Source organism: Impatiens glandulifera, chromosome 4 (genome assembly GCF_907164915.1).
Source record: "Impatiens glandulifera chromosome 4, dImpGla2.1, whole genome shotgun sequence".
Classification (NCBI taxonomy): Eukaryota; Viridiplantae; Streptophyta; class Magnoliopsida; order Ericales; family Balsaminaceae; genus Impatiens; species Impatiens glandulifera.
In genome coordinates this window covers 1,640,691-1,658,665 of record NC_061865.1, presented here as the reverse complement: position 1 = coordinate 1,658,665, position 17,975 = coordinate 1,640,691, and the positions used below count along the sequence as shown (strand labels likewise).

The 17,975-nt window shown below is 28.3% G+C and overlaps 1 pseudogene; it reads right to left on the bottom strand.

Moving 5' to 3' along the window:
• Positions 1-2,750: 2,750 nt before the first annotated feature.
• On the bottom strand, positions 2,751-10,759 carry LOC124933764 (annotated as a pseudogene).
• Positions 10,760-17,975: the final 7,216 nt, after the last annotated feature.

Here is a 17,975-nt window from a genome sequence, read left to right as displayed (position 1 = left end):
GTAATAATCTAACAGTGACATTATTTGCCACTGGTGCAAAACTTTAATGAAAATCAACACCATCAATTTGATTATATCCCTTTGCCACTAAACGAGCTTTGTATTTGTTTATGCTACCATCAACATGAAATTTTGTTTTATAAATGCATCTACAACCTATCTTTTTCTTACCTTTGGGTAATTGTGTAAAAGTCCAAGTATTATTTTTAATCAAAACATCAAGTTCTAACTCCATTGCTTCAATCCAATCTGGATTTGAAGCAGCTTGTTTATAGGAAATTGGATAATTTGATTGATCAATATTTCCTAAAAAATCTGTGTAAGCTAGATCATTACATACTGTAATGAAAGGAAATGTTGTAGGTAATAATTTTTTAACATTTTTTTTCAATACTTCAGCATGATTAGTATAATCCTGCATCCAGGATGGTGCATGTGAAGTCCTAGAACTTCTTCTTAATGAACTCTCTAGTTTATCAGATGGCAAAGATTTTTCAACTTGAATTTCATCAAAAATTTCAAGTGGAATATTTTCAGTTTGAATGTCAGCAGAAGGTTCAATGATATCATTTTTTTTATGCTCTTCTATGCTTACATCTTCAATTTCATCATAGAAAATAGATGGATAATTAATAAATTTCTTTTTAGTAGAATCTGATGAATTATTATCTTTCATGAATAGAAATATTTCCTCATGGAAGATCACATCTCTAGAAACAGTTATAATTCTAGTTTCTAATTCATATACATTATATCCTTTTTTATTCATGGGATATCCAATAAAGACACACTTCTTTCCTCTGTGTGTGAATTTTGATTTTTGAGATAAAACATTTGTAACATAGCATAAGCATCCAAAAATTCTAAGAAAATTATAATCTGGATTAGATTTATTAATCATATAAATTGGAGATTTCCAATCATGTCTTTTCATTGGTGTACGATTAATCAAGTATGTTGCTGTGAGCAATGAATATGGCCAAAATTTGGAAGGCATATTAGAATCAATCATGATAGATCTAGCTACTTGAACTAAATGTCTATGCTTTCTTTCTACAACTCCATTTTGTTGTGGAGTGTATGCACATGTTGTTTGATGAATTATACTAAGACATTTGAACAAATTAGAACACCTATTATTTATAAATTCTGTTCCATTATCAATTCTAATAATTTTAACTGTAGTTTCATATTGATTTTTAACAAGTATAAAAAATTGTTGTATTTTCTCAAAGACAAGTGTTTTGTCAAACATTAAATAAATCCAAGTACACCTAGAATAGTCATCAACAATTGTGAGCATAAATGAACAATCTAAAATTGATTCTTCTCTATAAGGCCCCCACAAATCAACATGAATTAATTCAAAAAATTTATTTGTTTTAGTAGTGCTATGTGTGAAAGACAGTCTGTGTGATTTAGACAATGGACATGTGAAACAATGTTTATTGTTAACAACATATTTTGGAAAAACAGTTTTAATCGCTCCATCCGAAGGATGTCCTAATTTTTTGTGAAGAATATGAGAATCAACATCAACATTATTACTAAATTGTTCATTCAAACTACAATCAGAAATATTGTTTTGAGAGTTAAAGGAAATTTCATCAGATATGTCATTGGTAAATTTATCATCCGGGACGAAATAAAGATTCCCTATCCTCTTTCCAATTTCAACAACCGATGAAAGCACATATTGAATTTGAAAAAATACAATCTATTTTGTTCTCATCAATAAGTTTGGCAGTAGAAATAAGGTTATACTTAAAATATGGTGCAAATAAGACTTCATTAAGTATTATTCTATTGGAAATTCTAACTGACCCTATTTCATCTATTGATTTGCAAGATCCATCTGCCAAGTACATTAGTCTAGGTTTTTCTAGTTTTTTAACATTATTCATTAGATTTTTATCATTACACACATGACAAGATGCTCCTGAGTCAATTAGCCATTTATGTTTATCGCCTATTGAGTTATTGCTACTCATGTTAAGTTCAAACAAAAACGTATGAAAACTTTCATGTGTGTTAAGATTAGAAGACTTACCTGCAGATGTGCCGCGTGAAGATGCTCCAGCAGCCTGCTTTCCTTTCACATCTCTAATGCTTTTGAGAAATTATTTATACATCCTGTACTCTTCAATTGTTGCATCAACATAGACATCTTGATCAGATACATTGTTAGCAGCATTGACTCTCTTTCTTTGATTTGCATTCTGTCTTTCTTTTGGTTGTTTCCACCAGTCCGGGTAACCAACTACTTTGAAACAGTTTTCTTTGAGATGACCTTTTCCTCCATAATGATTGCATGTTGAGTTCTTGGACTTAGATTTTTCCAGATAGTTCCTCCTATCATTTCCTTCTCTGACGTACATAGAGCTATCTTGTTGACGTATAAATGGCTCAACAAGGTCAATAATCATTCCAAAATCATAAATAAAATTTTGATCGGTTTATGACTGAATATAGCTTTCAAAGTTTTTGTTTATGGAAACCAATCTAGAAACAAGTTAGATTATCTGGGAAGATGAAGAAGAATAAGCAAACCTCATATTTTCTAACAAAACTAAACTAATCAAGAACTGCAACAGTATTTTTTGTGAGTAGAAAACGGTCCTACCACAACTTGTTCCCTTATGTGAAAGGCAATTGGGTAGAGTTTCTTGAGTAAAAAGTGCATCAACTGACAGATGCTAGGAAAATGATTATATGGTGTCGCCTGGACACTGTGACTCGCGACAGTTTATTCATGGCTTTGTAGACACACCAGAAGCATGAAATGTGGACACATGCTGCAAAAGAAAACATTCTAAGGTTGTAAACTTATAATGAAAGGAATAGTACCAACTTACTAACCTATCTAAACATACTTACTAGCACCACTGGCTTGTAAAGCAAATCCCTACACACAAATAGTTATAATTTAACCATTCAATCACAGGAAATATCTTGGTTTATAAAGAAGATCATGAACTACTTCTCTTCATTTCTAAAGCTGAATGCCAAAAAAAACGATTCCAAACATAGTAAAAGCATATAAGGTTCAAAATTTTCATCACTTAAAAAAACATCATTATCTCTTTCTATCCACTATGACAATCATTAACATTCTTAGATTATATAATAAACAAACAACTATTCGAGAAACTGCTTCTCCTTCCAGTTAATTTTCATCAGTTAAAAAACATCATTACCTCATATCTAAAGCTGGACATCGTGCATAAACGTTCGTATTCGACTCGGACAAATCGTGTTAGACTCTTAATCGTGTCGTGTTGTGTCGTGTCTCAATCTTATATGTGTCGTATTGTGTCTTGACCCACTCAAAATATTAGGATTCACGTACTCTATCGTGTGTCGTGTTATTCGTGTCTACGAGTTTATTCGGGTTGTGCTAACTCGTGTTTAAATTCGTCTTTCGTATTATTTCGACTGAATTTTGTCATCGTGTCAACACAATCGTGTCTTGACACACTCATTTAATTATTTATTTATTTATATATATTAAATTATACTATTAATAAAAATGATAGAATATGATTATTAATTTATTAGTTTATTTTAATTTAAAAAATTAAAATTAATTTAATAATTTAAATGTATTAAATTTATTTAATATGTAAAATGTGTAAATATAAATTTTAACATATAGTTTCATAAATAATAATTTGAATGTCAATTATTTAAAATGTGTTTTAAAATATAAATTAATTATTCGAATAAAATTGGTTAAATTTGTTTTATAAAGTTATTAATTTATTTAAAATATATATATATATATATATATATATATATATATATATATATATATATATATTAAGTTAGTTAAATATGATAAATGTAAAATTTTATAATTTTTAAATATTATATAAGAATTTATACCTAATTATTTAATTAGGTATATGATATTTATTATTATATATAATTAAAACTAGTAGATATTTTTTATGATAAAATAAAGTTTATTTTTTAAAATGTTTTATTAACTTTTAGGAAAAAATTATTATAATTGATATATTATTAATTTTTTTTTAATATAATTAAAAGAAGTTTGAGATTTTTTATGTTCAAATTAATTTCTACACCTATTCACTGTTGGATTTTTTTTGAATTAATATTAATTTTTTATTTAATTACTAATATTAATTTAATCTTTTATTTTATAATTTTTTTTGTTAGATAAAATTTCTTATCTATTTATAAAATTTTGGAGTGATTTAAGATTTTTTAAAATAATTTGATGATAAACAACTAAATATATGATCAAGATTTGGAAGAAACATGATAATTTGATAATGTTAATGTAAATGGGAGTAGTTTAAATAAGAAAATGAGAAAGAAAGGGGAAAGGTGAGTAACAACTAATCCAATTATAAATATATTGTTATATTATTAAAATTAAAATTATTATCATATATTTATTATTTAATATATTAACAATAATTGAAATTATAAATAGTTAAAAAATTAATAAGTAATTAATAAAAGTAATATCGAAAAGAATTATTAATAGACTCACATTTCTATTCATATAATTTATTTATTTTATTTATATTTTATTTTAATATATATTATTTAAGTTAATATTTTTAATATTGTATTTTAGTATGTTTAATTATAATTATTACATTTATGAAATTAAATAATTTATTAATTGAATAAAATTGTAATAGGTTTAGAGAATGTTAGTGTGAGTAGTTAAGTCATGTGACTAATTGTGTTTATTTCGTTTCGTATGTATACTTGTGTTCGTATCGTATTTATATTTGTGTCGTGTCTATACTCATGTTGTGTCCGTGTCGACTCGTAACCGTATTACGATCGTATAAACTTATAATTGTGTCGTGTTCGTGTTGTTTCGTGTTTGTATCGTGTCAACCCAGGACCCGAGTGAGATAATATTGTATCGTGTCGTTCTGTATTTATTCAACCCATTGTCCAACTCTACTCCTATCCACCATAACAATCATCAACATTCGTACAAAGAAAATAATAAATCGCAAAATCAAATTTCCAATCGGTGCTTGAAAACAAGTATGATAAATGCATAATTTAACAACCGTAAGCATTGATTTGATGGACATTAACATACAGGCAAACGAAGCACTAGAACTCATCCGGAAATTCTTCCTCGTTTCCGATCAAATCGCTTAGTTGATTTTCCATTGAATCTGTAAAACCTAGATAATCTACAAAGAACAGATTAACAAAAATGAATGGAGCTGCAGTCGGGCAGCGATATCCAGAGTAGAGCTAGGCAATGAGTTGGATAAATACGAACTGACACGATCTAACACGATATTTATATGGAACGACACGATACAATATTATCTCACTCGGGTCTTGGGTTAATACGATACAAGTACGAGACAACACGATCACAACACGATTATGAGTTTATACGATCGTAACATGGTTATGAGTCGACATAGACACATCACGAGTATAGACACGACACAAATATAAGCACGAAACGAGCACGCGTATACACACACGAAACGATATAAACACAATTAGTCACATGACTTAAGCTATTCACATTAACATTCTATAAACTTATTACATTTTTATTCAATTAATAAATTATTTATTTTATAAATATAATAATTAAAATTAAACATTAAACATTATAAAATAAAATAAAAAATATTAACTTAAATAATATAAATAAAATAAATAAATTACATGAATAGAATTGTGAGTCTATTAATAATTCTTTTCGATATTACTTTTATTAATTATTTAATTATTTATAATTTCAATTATTGTTAATACATTAAATAATAAATATATGATAATAATTTTAATTTTAATGATATAATAATATATATTTATAATTGAATTAATTACTACCCACTTTTTCTACTTTCTTTTCCATTTTCTTACTCAAACTACCCATATTTACATTAACATTATCAAATTATCACGTCTCTTCCAAGTCTCCTAGTAATTGATCACATATTTAATTGTTTATCATTAAATTATTTTAAAAAACTTAAATCACTCCAAAATTTTACAAGCTAATAAAAAAATTTATCTAACAAAAAAAATTATATAAAATAAAAAGATTAAAATAATATTATTAATTAAATAAAAATATAATTTATAAAACTAATATTAATTCAAAAAAAAAATGCAATAGTGAATAGTTGTAGAAATTTCTTTTAACCTAAAAAATTTCAAGCTAGTTTTAATTATATTAAATAAAAATTTAATAATATATCAACTATAATAATTTTTCCTAAAAAATTATCCACTACTTACAATAATAATTGATTAATATTTGTATATCACTAAATATTTTAAAAAAAAAATCTTAAATCAATCTAAAATTTTAAAAGTTAATAAAAAATTTAAAAAATAAACTTTATTTTATCATAAAAAATCCCCACTACTTTTAATTATTTATAATAATAAATATCATATACCTAATTAAATAATTAGGTATAAATTCTTATATAATATTTAAAAATTATAAAATTTCACATTTATCATATTTAACTAACTTAATATATATTTTAAATAAATTAATAACTTTATAACAACAAATTTAACTAATTTTATTTGAACAATTAATTTATGTTTTAAAACACATTTTAAATAATTGACATTCAAATTATTATTTATAAAACTATATATTAAAATTTATATTTACACATTTTACTTATTAAATAACTTTTTAAATAAATTTAATACATTTAACTTATTAAATTAATTTAAATTTTCTAAATTAAAATAAATTAATAAATTAATAATCATATTTTATCATTTTTACTATCAATATAATTTAATATATATAAATAAATAAATAAATAATTAAATGAGTGTGTCAAGACACACTGTGTTGACACGATTACAAAATCTAGTCGGAATAACACGAAGCACGAATTTAAACACGAGTTAGTACGCCACGAATAAACTCGTAGACACGAATAACACGATACGAAAGAGTCCGTGAATCATAATATTTTGAGTGGATTAAGACACGATACGACACGGATAAGATTGAGACACGACACAACACGACACAATTAAGAGTCTAACACAATTTGCCCGAGTCGAATACGAGCGTTTATGCATGATGCCCAACTCTAATTCAGAGAATCGAAGAATCCAACCTAAGAACGATGGATCCAAATTCTCAATATATGATCTAAATATTTAATTATTCAATTCGGATCAAATTTGGAAACTGGGGTCCAATGGATAGATCCAGGTCCAATGGTTATGATTTTGACGGCCCAAACAAACATATAATTTATGTGGAGTTGTATTAAACATATGATATCTATATATATATAATGATGCTTAATTTTTAAAATGTCCGGATTGTCGGGTCGAGAGTTGTGGTTAATTTGGATATATATATGAGAGTAAATGGATACTTGGGTCGGATTGTGAGTTGACCCACACATAAACTTAAAACGGTTAAAAATAAAATTAAAAATACTATAGGTAGGTTCGAACTTGCAACCTAACAAAAACAAGTAAAATCTTTTAACTAACTAGGCTAATAACACTTTATATTTTAAATTCAACATCAAATTTGATGAATGCGGAACATTTTAACAATATAAGTTCAACTTTTTAACTAACTAATATATATATATATAATGATGCTTAATTTAGATATATATGTGAGAGTAAATGACTACTTGGGTCAGATTGTGGGTTGACCTGCCCATAAACTTAAAACGGTTAAAAATAAAATTAAAAATACTATCAAATTTTTACCGTAATATTTTTTTCACGGTTTTTTATATTATTACTTGTGCAAATGCACGGGATACTGCTAGTTTTTTTTTTAATTTTAGATAATTTAAGGAAACCAATAATTATGAATACTAAATGTTAGAGTGACTAGAAGTATAAACGAGCCGATACAAGTATTATACTATTCGAACTCGACTCGATCGAATATCAAAATTTATATACTTGAAAAACTCGAAAATTAAATTTTATTAATTAAAAATATATTTTATCATTAAATAATATCTTAAACATGATATAATGTATTTCACAAATTACATATTATATAATCACAACATTATTTAAAAATAAGAAATATAAATATCATCACATAATTTAAAGATAATCATTTAATCACAAACATCATTTAGAAATTACAAACAAAATTGAATAATTAGAAGATGTTAGAAAATACTTGCCAACACTGTGATCTACAAATTATATATGACTCGAAATATGATATAGTGAAGTTGCTCCAACAATAGTAGAATCTAAAAATATGATGCTTCAAGCTCTTTTTGATGAAAAAGAATTAGGAAGATTGAGAAAGGAGAAGAGAGAGAAGGGATTGGCCGTTTGGGAATGAAAGGAGAAGAGATGAGTTTTGCCGTTTGGGAATGAAATAAGGAGAGAGATATGATTTGAGAATGAAAATCGTGGGCGACTTAAGGAAACTAGGGTATATATATAACGAGTTACTCGTAAGCTACTCGAACAACAAATATAAAGCTCAAACTCGATTTTATAATTGAGCTACTCGAACTCGACTCGAGCTCGGTCAAACCAATTTCTAGTCGAGCTTTGATCGAGCTACTCACGAACAACCTGACTCATTTACACCCCTAGGCTAGACTATGTTCATAATCTAAATGTTATCACCTATGAGGATCTAGTTGAATTGTTGTTTAATAAATTTTCATGGTAATTGAATATGAATATAAATCTTACATTAAAAAATGTTATCACTTATTTGGGTAATAATGACATATAATTGAAGGAGGTAAATATCAAAGGGAGTGGAACATTAGTCTACTCTTTTTAATACTAAATCATCAACAAATGTTCTCTCCTCGCTTCTAAGCTATCGATTCCGAAAACCCAAATCCCCAAAAGAAGACTTTTAAAACTAAAATTAAAAATATTGATTCTAACCTCATTGTTTATGCACTAACTAATATACACAATGTAAAAAACAGCTATCAAAGTTGAAGGAAAACGAAAAACCTGTTTAATTGCTGATTGTCATTTTGCCGGACAAAAAGAAGTAAAAGAGAATTAATAATGATTTACTTACAAGAAAATCAAAAGAAGTCCCCAAATTATGGATTGTTGCAGCTGCTCTAGCAGCAACTTCTTTAATTCAAAATCAACTACTACTAGGGCTTTAGACCTGTCTCAAAATAAATAGAGCAATTTTAGAAGCTGAAAAATCCTCTAACTTAAGGATATGTATAAAAACTAAACTAAAAAATTGAAGATTTACAAAAATTAACTGTAAAATCAGCTTTTAAGACTCTTTTCGTCTGATTTTTTGAATCAGCTTTTAAGGCTATTCTTGTCTGATTTTTCGAATCCCCTCAATGGCTGGCAGGGGATATTACCCTTTTATAGTTGAAATGAGGGGAAGGAATCTCCAATTTTTACGATGCGAGATTCAGCAATTAGCGGTAACCATGTCGTCTGTTTTTCTCATTTTTTATTTGTTTTTTTTTTTTAAAAAAAAAGCGTTAAATAGTTGTTTCGTGAAAATTGCAAAATTATTATTATACTTAAAATTCACAATTTTTCAATCTGAAGGTATCAGGACGTTTTTAGAATTAAAATAAGAGGACGTTGAGTGTACAAATGACATGCTTACATGTAAAAAATAATATACACAACAAATTTTTAGGTGAGGAATAAAATTAAAAAATTATTCAAACTTCATAAATAAATATATTCTATTTAATCATAACTTATCATATTCTTAAAAATAGTCTCCATTACCCTTTTTTATCTTTCCAAAGAGTAACAAATAAATCAATTTGACAAATTGAACTTATACACAATACTAGTGAATTGCCAACCAACTTGCAAACAGCTCTAGGCCATCTTATTCGAATACAGTCAACCAACAGAGCATGTTGCGGCGCGGCTCCGACAACTCAACAGTAGAACCTGGTGGCGGCGTAAGGACAGGAATTCCTCGTGTCCACTTCGGAGGAACCTAAACTCTTACATGAGTAAAACTAGGCCTTTGTATAAGAACCTCAGAAACAGAAACAGAAACAGAAACAGACTTAGCAATACCATTGAAATAGTAAACATTGAAAACCTTCTTTCCCATTTAAACCACTCGAATCCTTTAACCCCCAAGGCTATTGTCTAATTCCAACAGTGTTTGTCAGAACTCACTCCAGACGATGAAACCGGAATTACAAAGAATATCCATCTTCTGGATGGGGAGACTCACGTTCGTCTCTTTCAATACTTGATGGAAACTTCAACATGCTCCGCTTTGATCTCTTGCATCAAAAGCTCTTCGGATCTGTGATTCTCTTCTTTCAAACTCGTTCTCATCTTGGATTTATAAATCCAGAGCAAATAGAACTGTATTGACAATTTTGGGCATTTCAAAAATTGACCAACTTTGCAAAAATTTAGGTTTTCAATAGGTGCTACATAATGAGTTTTTGATGCAAAGTTACATAGTTCCTCTGAAGGGAACAAAAAATGTTTGAGGACATAAGCCTGAAACAAAACCATAGGGAGAATTATTAAAATAACAAACTTGAAATGATTTATAAATACCATAAAATGGTAAAATATCAAGTTGAAGCAAGAATTACTTGAATGGCAGCCAACAACACACCACAAGGCCCTCCTTCATGCTGCACTAATCCCGTAGATGTTTAACGATCAGGACTAAACCTAGTTATCACAAAGGCAGAAACATTATTTGATAATTTCGTTTTCCAAACTAATATAATCTGCAGTTTCAGCTAACCTTATTCTTTGGTTGCTCCATTGTGCTAGAATCCCTTTCGTGACATCACCGCCAAACACAATTGAGAACAGCTGGTTTGCCTCATCAGGCGACAGTCTGCATTTACGTATCGGAAGAATTCCCTATCTCTTCCTGCTTAAAAACAACATATTTCTCAACCTTCTTCTCAGTTGATACAGCATCTTTCATTGCAGCCATCAGATTCCGCTTCTCAGTCGCAGTAGCCATCAGATTTCGCTGGACTCTCATTTTCATAATCTCAGACTCCTCCTTTGGAGGACCGTTCCTAACAGAATTCTCCCACGGCCTGCTCCTCTTGGGTTCCGGCGTCTTAAACTGCATACTCATCTTCAAAGTCATCTTGAAACGAAGATTTCAAGATTGTTTTGAGGATGAGTATCTAGAAACGCCGAAGCCCAAGAGAAGCAAGACGTGGGAGAATTCTATTAGCGAAGGTTCGCCAAATGTGGAGTCTGAGATTATGAAAAGGAGAGTACAGAGAAATCTGATGGCTGCGGCAGCTGAGATCCGGACGATGTCTGCAATGAACGATGATGTATCAACTGAGAAGAAGGTGTTCCGTTTTGAGATCGATCCAATTAGGAGCGAAGAAATGGGGGTGGCGGCGCAGACAGAAATTATAACATGTATTTATACCACGTGGTTATTGGGCCTGAAAGGGGTTTGAGTTCCGAATTTTAAACCCTAAGGAAATGAATCAACGGCGTACAAGACATGTTTTCTCGCTTTTTTTTTCCTTTTTGGGACTGACTGATCTAAACAAGCAGTGTAGAGCTTCCCAGAATGACAATGTTGCCATCTTTGAATTTGTCTTCAACACGACCTAAAGAGAAAGATGATCAGTTTGAGCAATGTTGGATAAAGTCACAAATGTCCAAAGTAAAAATAAATAAATAATCATAATGGGTCATGATTAAGGGCTACTAATTGCAATTTGTTGCACATGCAAGACACCTGCTCTTCGCCCAACTATGGGTGAAGTGGTTCAATTATTGATGGAAGTTGATCCTTGCAAATTGGATCATGCAAACCATGACTTAAGATTTGAGGAAAGTGTAAGCCCTGAATTACCTATTGAGAGACCGATAAGAGAAAGGACTAGTACTTGGGATTAGATTTCTTATTTTTTTTCCTTTTTGGACTACCCATATTGTAAGTATTTGAGGATATTAATCACTTTTAATTTAATGCAAGGGATAGCATCCGTGGAAATAATTCAATAGCTTTTGGTTTTCTTATGTTTTGCCTGCTTTATTATCTTTGCTCTTTTACAATTCTTATTCTTTTAATCAAAGTGGGCTCCTGATTTCTGCTTTTAATTAATAATAAAAACAAAATCTAGAATAGATACTCACAGCAAAACAAACACAAATCCTGACCTGCCTCTTTGTTGAGTGAAGATTGCTAACTTCCGTGTTGATGGTGGGCAATACAAATCCCACTTGGGTTTGCTTTGTTAGTACTAAATTAGTCAGGGGAAAATCCTATCGTTCACAAAATTCAAAGACAAGCATTGGACAAAGCCAACAAAATTCATGCAGTAAACATTTGATTCTGAAAGTGGTGAACGGGCTCCTCTTGAAAAGAACAAGATTCCGGTATAGCATTTAATAGTCTAGCATCTAAAACCAGACTTAACTCATCTTGTGGAATTTAGTGGACGCATATTTCAATGATCCATTATGCGCTATGAAGTTCAATTTGAGCACAAGAGTAATTAGCGTGCAACTTATTTTCAGGAGATAAATTGATGGCACTTAGATAAACTAACGTGAATAAGATTCTACAGTTAGTCAGTTACCATGAACATCATAAATAAAATAATACTTATAGAGCAGTGTGTCAGATGGAAAAGGAAAGGCAGGCTAATTAGCAAAGCCATCTTTATGGAAGAAGATGACTTTACAAGGTTCTTGTTAATGGATAGAAAAATACTACCCCATGTGGATTCAAAATGAAATACATTTTACATTATCTTCTATGTTGGTTTTATCTTGCAATTATCTTTAAAAACTACCATATCCCATTCACAATGAAATCACAACAAATTTTCATAGTTATAAGTTATAACCAATTCTATCAGACAAAATACTTTTTTACTGCCAGTAGAGACCACTTGTTCAATATACTCTCCAACATCCATGATATTGAATTAGTACAGTAACCAATAATTAGATCAGACATTTCTTTATGAATTGGGATTGACTGCATTATTGAAACATTTCAGAAATAAAACAGCTTACCTCCATCATTGTCGTCATCCATATCCCAGTAAGGGGGGGGAAGACGATGAAACTACATTCTCTACTTGCTCATATGATCTTGATTCTTCCAAAGCTTCCCCAGAATGATAACGCTGATTCCCACTGGAAACCTCCTCCATATTCCTATCCTAACACGAACCTCCAACTTGTCTGCAACCAACTGGAGTTACCATCAAACAAACGAAGTGTTACCATCAAGTCCAATATTTATCCTATTGAATAACTTGTTTTGCTCCCATCAACCAATATTGGAGCCATCAAAAACCGCCATTTCTTAGACAAAATAATTAAAATATTTAAATAAGTTGATGCAACTAGTGAATCACCAACTGACATTAACAACTACATAAATCAGGAAATTCGATCAAGCATCATTTAAAAGAAACTGAACAGCTAACTTCTTTGGTTAAAGGTCACAACATAAAAAATTAGTAAAGCTAAACAAACATTCAGCAGCAAGTAATCCTTCAACTAAAAGTGAAAAAATTCATTTCGGAGCCAAAAAAGATAAAACAAACTACAAAACAGAACACTTCCCGTGGCCAAACCCTATAAGGTTCATTTGGAAGCACAAAGAGGCGATTGCATGGCTTATTTCTAGAGCAAGAATATGAAACAAATATAGATCATACAGTCAAAACAAACCTTGTGACAACAGGTAGCTTCGGGTGCATTTGTCTTTGTATTGAAAATTTATTGTTTTAGAAAAAAAATGAAATTTCACAGCATTCAAACTGTTCAACGACTGGCATGCTTATTTTTTAGATAAAACATGCCAAAATTGTTCCAAGTTACACATATTCATGAACGAGATACTGATTCTCGAATAACACTTTGACTCCTCTGTTTCTCATTTTTAAACGTTATATGGAACTGACAATCAAACACTTGAGAGTTTTATATGAAGTTGAATGATTCTTTCAACAACATTGACCTCTCTATGAACATTGTCCTTGACCCTTGACAAAGTCGTCTTCTTTGTTGAGGAAACATTACCATTGCCAAATGAATCCTTGTCTCAAAATATATCACATCCTTGTGTTAAAAAATCCATAAAACATTTGCATTTGGGTAGTGAGATTTATAAGGTTTCAATATTAAGTTAAGTGCTTTAATTTTCCATAGAAAAGTTCACTAGCTCCTACATAAAGTACAAAAATATAACATTCAAAATGATAACCGACTTCTTCTTTTGACATTTTTTTCAAGTGAGTGAAAACATGATAAATCAACCTAAACTCCTTACAATGATGACTTTTATGCCTATCATCATCATCAAGAACAATCAGCTGCCCTATAACCAGTTGTTGTGTTATCAAGCATTGTAAGAAAATCAATATACTTTGAAAAGAAGTTACAGAAGATAAAAATGGAAACTTAAAATACATGCATACACTTAAAATACACATAATAATGAGCAACTCCACCAAATGACCTCAAAAATTGGAACCATATGCATATCTCGACAAGAAACATAAATCAATTTGTTAATGAATTCATCGGCATACCCTGTGTTGTCTGGTTTAGGAGATAAGTAAAGCATTAGTAGACGAACAATTGAAACCCTGAATTGTTCTGTATCGAACATTCAGCTAAAGATTGTTCCCATTGTAAACATATATTAGCCGTTGCTCGGTCACTGGAATCTCAGTTAATGATTCAATGGAATCGTCAACAGATTTCAATGAATCATTCATTCAACTTACCAATTCAATGAACAGATTTCTCCTTTAGAATATGAACAACCTAATACTACCAAAATCTTCAATCCCCGTTTTATCATTCTTTTCCCCCAATTTCTTTAGATCATTTCGTTTAATAATAAATTATTTATTAAAATAACAAAATTTTCATTTTTTTAATAAATATAAATGGGCCCTGTTTAAAAATATATATATATATATACATTTTTAAATTGAAGTAGCTTGTATGATTTTTAGTTATCTAATTATTACTTCCCACATAGCATATATTTTCTTAAACTATTATTATTTTGTTTTAAATCCATTTAAATAAATATATATATATATATATAAGAACATTTTAACTATTTAATTAAAATAATATTCAATAATATATTTATTTATTAAAAAAATAAAATATCCTAAAATCAAACAAACTCCTAGCTTATTAATTAAAAAATAAAATAAAAATTAGAAAGATATTATAGTGAAATGTATTATAGTTAGTTATTTTTTAGAATAATATTATTTATAAATAAAATAAAATAATATTAATATATATTTTTTAAATAAATATAAATAATATATATTATTATTATTATTTAGGCACGGTCAATCAAATCTTTATAAGAATGTTTTATTTTTATTTTTATTTTTTTGTTATCTAATACTTTGAAATATTTAAAATAATTTTTACATTAATTGTATGCTTAATAGGAAATAACTAATAATTTCACAAATAGTAGACAGTTGTTGTTGTCGTCCGCACACGGCACCACGACACAGTTTATATTCAATATCCTTAAATGTTTAAAATGAAATTAAATATAATAAAAAAAAAATTAACTATTTAACTAAAATAATATTCAATAATATACTTATTTATTAAAAAAAAATATCCTAAGGTCAAACAAATATTAGCTTACTAATTAAAATAAAAAATAAAAAAATATAAATATTAAAAATGAAGATAGCAAGCAGCTCGAACTTATTTATTCAATTGACAATACAGTTGATTTTGAGGAGAGTATTTTTTATAAATAAAATAAAATATATTAATAAATAGAAATAATAATAATATATATTATTAGAGAATGTTTTATTTTTTATTATATTTTTCTTAACTAATATTTTAAATAATTTTTACATTAATAAGGATACACATTTATTGTGTAGAGTCACTTAAATGAGTTAATTATATTATTAGTATTAAATATAATAACTTATAAAATATTATAACTTATTAAAAACATAAAATTAGGTTTTATCATTTGAAATTCCAATAGGTAATAGTGGTGTTGTTGTTCGCAGGGTAGTAGACAATCATCGTTTATGTCTAGATTGAAATATCCTTAAATATTTAAAATGAAATTAAATATTAATCATAATATTAAATTAAGTATTCAACACAAATGAAAGATAATCCGGATCATTCTTAGATAAAGTCTCCTTAGAGCTAAAACAATCATAGAGAATAAGACCCATAAAATAATAATTAAGACAAAAATTTGAGTTTTAATCCTAATATGTTGAACTTGTATAAATGTGATATTGGAAAACACTTTTGAAATAAAACCTATTATTCAAATTTATTTGTTAAAATAGCAATATTAATCCAAAATTTTATTTTATCATTTATTTCAAAATTTTCTTCAAACAAATATTTGAGTTTGTGCACTCGTTGTGCTGCCGCAATTATCGCAGCTCGATTACGCTCCAATCAACGGCACCACTTTCCGGGCAGTAACAACACCACTTTTCGGGCAGCTCGTATTATTGTCTTTTCATTTTATTTGCATTTTTTTAAGTCCATTCATGTTCAAACTTTTTAAGTTATATAAAATATTATGCCCAATAGATAAATAAATTAATAATTATTTTTCTTGAATTTTTCTGTTTATTCAATATTTTTATTTAGATTATTTTTTTTATTTAAAAAATTACTCATTACATAAATATCACATTTATCTAATTCAATGTTAATTTTAAATAAATTGACAAAATGTATTCTTATAAATTTAAAATCGTAAAAAAATGACTAATTTAAAGTTTATCTAAATTAAAATCATTAGCCTTTTAAGATTTTAAAATTAACTCAAAATTTGAATATATATTTTATACAGGCATAAACAAAGCATTATATTTTGAAAGGTATATTTTTTTCTAAGAATGTAGAAAATGACCAACAACAAATTATGAAACATATATACATAATTTTATTTATTTTCTATTTTGATTTGGTTATAATTTAGTTTTACTATATTTTAGAGAATCACTGAAACTGTTATTCCATATATTCTAAATAAATATATTTACTATGTTTATTATATAAAATCAATAGTAACAAAGTTGAAGGAAATGATTAAAATAGTAGTGATCCCAATGAAATTAATTGCCATACATGAAGTAAAATCCACTTCTATTTGATTAAAAAGAAAACAAAAATGAATAAAAATAAACGAGTCTTCAATTAGGCCCTCAGTTTTCTTTTTTATTTAACTGAGGCAGAAACTCTGAAATGACAGTTGGGCTTCTTTAAAGGTCCAGTTCATATGCAAATAAAAAATCAAATTAATGTCTCATTTAAAAAATAATAAATAAATAAATACACTTGTGTTTCAGAAAATACACTTTATTCCGTATTTAAAAAATACTCAAAAAAATAATGTATTTACCTCCAACTAAAATTTCTGGTTCTCACAAATTTCATGAAGAACAAATTAAGAAGAGCAACTTACAACTTATTTGACATGCAAAAACAAATTCATCAAATCGGAGAAAATTATGTTTTAATTGAGATAGATAGAGTGATACACTGACCACCTGAGAGAGTCTCGCAGCCTCTGTCACAAGGAATGTTGATTTAGTCGATTATGTGATGATAACTGGACTTCAGTGCGTGAAGATCGAAGTCATGGCCAACTCGAAAGGAAGTGACTCTATTGGAGTGGCGGTGGCGATATCCGCATGCTCTCAGTTTCTATGGCGGCGGAGGAAAGATTGACTGCCGTCACTAGTGAAAGATGCGCTGATATAAAAGTATTTTCTAACGCTGATCACCGAAATTTGGCCGAGTAAACACATGTATTTTTCTTTGTTACTTTTTAAACACGGAATAGACTATCTATTTTCTAAAACATATCATACTCAAATGTTTTATCTCTTAAAAAAACAAAAAAAAAAGAATTGTTTCTTTTATTTTATTATATATAATTTAACCATTAAAATTTGAATGTAAAATATTGTAAGAATCCTGATATGTTGAATTTT